Below are 5,000 nucleotides of genomic sequence, written 5' to 3' on the forward strand. Positions count from 1 at the left end.
TAATAATGACAAAAATAATAATGATAATAATAATAATAATAATGATAGTAATAAAAATATAATAATGTTATTCATGATAATAATGATAATAATTACGATAATAATTATAGTAATAATGATGATAATTATAATAATAATGATAACAATAAGAAAAAATAATAACAATAATGATAATAATGATAATAATAATAAGAAGAAGAGTTATGAAAATAATAATAATAATGATAATAATAACGATAATAACAATAATAACAACAATAGTAACGATAATAATGATAATGATCATGGTTATAAAAATAATAATATAAATAATAATGATTATGTCAATAATAATAGTGATACTAATAATAGTAATAGATTATTGCAATAATTAGAATAGTAATAATAATAATAATAATAATAGTAATGATAAAAAAATAATAATTATAAAAATTATAATAATATTGGTAATGATAATAATAATCATGATAACAATAATAATAATGATAATAATGATAATAATGATAAGGATAATAAAAATGATAATAATAATAATAATAACAATAGCGATAATAATAATAATAAAATAATAATAATAACCATAATGATGATTTTTTATCATTAATAGTAAAAATGATAATAATAATGATGATGATAATAATAATAATGATAATTATAATAATAATAATAATAATGATAATAATAACAACAATAATAAGCATTATAAAAACTATGATAATAATAATGATAATAATAATAATAAAGAATGACGTTAATAATGTGAATGATAATATTAATGATAATTATAACGATATTGAAAATAACAATGATAACGATAATGGAAGTAGTAGGAAAAGTAGTGAAAAATAATAATGATGATAATACCAATAACAATAATTAAGAATATTGTCATTATGAAGATGAATGATACTACAAACAATGATCCAATCGAGCATACCAGAACTACTTTTATTCCAAAACTCCGTTAATGAACAAAAATAATCAAAAGAAAAGACAGAGGACATTACCACAGAGCAAAACAAAACACTCAAGACCATACAGCCATCTTGGAAATACTTGAATCATTTCAATGTCATTTCTCCTCAATCGGATTCCCCAAATGCCCTTCGGGGTGACGTATCCTTTCGAGATTTGGTCCAAAAATCTACGACATTAAAAATTCATACCTCCGTCTCCCTCGTGGCTACTCTTACTGCCATTACTAGTCCCGGGGGATTCGTCGCGAACGTAAACAAGGCGTTCGCATGTCTCTTGCGTCTTCGATACATCTGCTGGTCTGCGGGCACATGTATGAAGGGGTGTATACATATGTATACATATATACATATATATAAATATATATGTATATACATGTATGTATATATATACACATTTATACATACATAAATGCATACATACATACATACATACACATACATACATACATACATACAAACATATATATATATACATGCATATACATTATATATTTATATATTGAATATATATATTTATATATATACATATATACATACATACGCAATGTGTATACATGTATGCATACATACATACATTCATTCATATATATATACATATACATATATATGTATACACACACACATATATATATACATATGCACACACATACATACAAATACACATATTTATAAATACACACAAACATAACACACACACACATACCCACGTACACACAAATATATATTTGTATATATATACACATATATATACATACATATATATATGTGTGTGTGTGTGTGAGTGTGTGTTTGTGTATATATAAATATATATATATATATATTTATCATAATAAGGATAATAACTATAATAAATGATAATTACAATAACAATAAAAAAAATGTAGTAGCAACAATAATAGTTGATATTTATAACAATTATATGTACATTAATATGAAATACTATTATGAGAACAACAGAATCGTAATAAAAAATTGTACATGTAATTATCATTATAGTAATACCAATAAGACTGATGACATTACTATTATCATTACGTTGGTCATGAAACTGCCTTTTGTAACTGTTAAGAACTTCTGATAACACCATCAGAGTAGCAATGGTAGTTGTTAGAGTAGCAATGGTAGTTATACATCTAACAACCAAATAACTAAAACAAAAAAAAAACCCTCTCCTTCCCCCCTCCCCCCCTTCCCCCCGCGCGGCCCGGCTGCCTCCCGAAGCGCGGTCGTGGCTTCGTCCGCCGACTCTCCCGCTCTCCTCCCGCGGCTGGAGGGCCTCGCCGCCATTAAGGCCCCGGCGACAGAACTCCAATAATCTGTGGATCTTGCCAATATCCCAGAAGCCCGAGTCTTAGCGGCGGTGACGGGAGCACAATACAACGACGGTTCGAGTTAGGGTGACCACGCTCGGCCGTCAGGAGGGAGGGGGTGGGAGGGAGGGAGGGAGGGGGTAGGAGGGAGGGAGGGAGGGTCTGTTTGAGAGTGCTGGTCTGGGGCTGGAGGGGGAGGGGGGTCGAGGGGGAGGGGAGGGGGTGGAGGGGGAGGGAAGGGGGCTTTCTAATGGTGCTGGCCTAGGTAGTGGGGTTGGGGGAGGGGGAGCAGGGGGGAGGGGTGTCTAAGAATGCTAGTTAAGGGGGTGGAGTTTTTTTTGGGGGGGGAGGAGGAGGGGCAAGGAAGAGGATTGCCAGAGAGTGCTGGCTTAGGGAGTGGAGAGAGAGGGGAAATTGCTTGAGATTTCTGGCTTGGGGAGAAGGGGTGAAGTGAAGGGGGCTGTCTAAGGGTAATGGCTTGGGAGGGAGGTTGGGAGGGAGGGAGGGAGGGAGGGAGGAAGGTTGAGAGGGAGGGAGGGAGGTTGGGAGGGAGGGAGGGAGGTTGGGAGGGAGGTTGGGAGAGAAGGAGGTTGGGAGGGAGGGAGGTTGGGATGGAAGGAGTTAGGCAGGAAAGGAAAGCTGTTCAAGAATAGTAACTCGTGGGAAGGTAGACGAGAGAATCTATCTATCTATCTTGGGAAAAAAAGGGAGTAGGGAGCCGTCTGAAAGTGCTAATCTGAAGGAGAAATGGGAGAGAGGGAGATGAGGAACTGGCCTCAGCGCCCATTTGAGAGGACTAATCACCAGTTTATGCTGTTCTTTTTGATACTTTGCTGCTGGAATAGCGAGAGAGGGGTGATCAGTGTATGCACAAACACACATATATATGTTTGTGTGTGTGTCTGTGTGTGTGTGTGTTTGTGTGTGTGTGTGTACATACACATATACACATATGTATATGTATATATATATGTATCTATCTATCAGTCTATCTATCTATATATCTATCCATTTATCAATCTATCTATCTATGAATACACTTAAACATATGTGTTTGTGCGTGTGTGTATGTAAATATATATATATATATATATATATATATATATATATATTCATATGTGTGTGTGTGTATCTATATGTATATATACGTATATATTTGTATATATATGTATATATATGTATATATGTATATATAGGTATATATGTATATATATTCATATACACATATACATGTATATTCATACACACACACACACATATATATATTGTGTGTGTGTGTGTGTGTGTGCATGTGTGTATGTATGTATGTATGTATATATGTCTTTGTGTATGTGTTTATGTATGTCCCTATGAATACATTTATTTACACAGTCACAAAGGACTCTAAACACCAACAGCCTCTGAGGGAAACAGAGGCGCAGCAAGCAAGCCTCTTGGAGGGCGCCTGTCCCGGGCCGCCCTGATCAAAGCCTTGTCTCTCCAGCCAAGCGTCCTGAACCTGGTTACCTGGCTGATCGCTCCACCTGCTCAGGGGGACGGTTTCGGCGCGGAGGGAAAGGACGGGAGTTGTTGATGATGATTATTTTAAAAATGGTGATTTTGCTTATGACAGTAATAATTACGGTGCAACTAATGATGATGATGATGATGATGGTGATGATGATGATGGTGATGATGATGATGATGGTGATGATGGTGATGGTGATGGTGATGGTGATGATGATGATAATGAAGTAGTGGAGGAAGAGGAAGAGAAAATGATAAAAACAATCATACTAATAGTCTAATGCTACTACTACTACAACTATTACCATTATGACCACCACCACCATGACCACCATCACCACCACCACTACTACTACTACAACTACTACTACTACTACAACTACTGCTACTCCAACTACTACAACAACTACTACTACTACTACAATAACTACTACTACTAGTATTACTATTCCCGCTACTACTACCACTACCACCACCGCTACAAGAACTATTACTACCAGACTAATTTCCAGCAGTGGCTAGGGCTCTCACGCTGCTCATTTCCTTCAGTGATGTTAGAAAACAGAAAACAAGTTACACCAATATGCTACTCTTTATATACAGGTTCCCTTGGTATATGGTACCGCCGTAGTTGGAGATAGGGGCCCTCATGAGAACTTTTTTTGAGACTAAGTTCCATTGTTTATATCCCCTTACCGTTTAACATACCTGCTAAAACCAGGATATAAAACACTTAAAGAAACTTCAAAAATTAAAACAAGAAAATTAGTATACAAAAGCTAATACAAACCCTTATAATAACTACACTAAGCTATCGTAAACGCCTAGTTGCCTATGCTAGATTTTACGTTCAAAGCCGAAATGATCCTCTGCCAAAAGGTCTTTCAATAATAAGCATAAGTTTCTAAGATAAGACAGAATAGGTGTACTGAAGATGATTCTCGAAAAAAGGTAAGCGAATGAAAATGGCAAAATATAAATTTAAGGAAACCTAGAGAGAGAAAAAAAAGCACAGTCAGGTCCTCAGGGGATAGCGAACGAAAGAATAACGTAAAAAGAAATAAAGTTAAAGAAAGAACGGAAGAAATAAAAGAAAATAAATAAATAAATAGATAAACACTGGAATTGAAAAGCAAAGTTTTTACTGGAAATATAGTTTTATCCCATAAGCTCCCAGATACTTGTAGCTACTTGTAAAATAAATATC

This window comes from Penaeus chinensis, chromosome 33 (genome assembly GCF_019202785.1).
Source record: "Penaeus chinensis breed Huanghai No. 1 chromosome 33, ASM1920278v2, whole genome shotgun sequence".
Taxonomy (NCBI): Eukaryota; Metazoa; Arthropoda; class Malacostraca; order Decapoda; family Penaeidae; genus Penaeus; species Penaeus chinensis.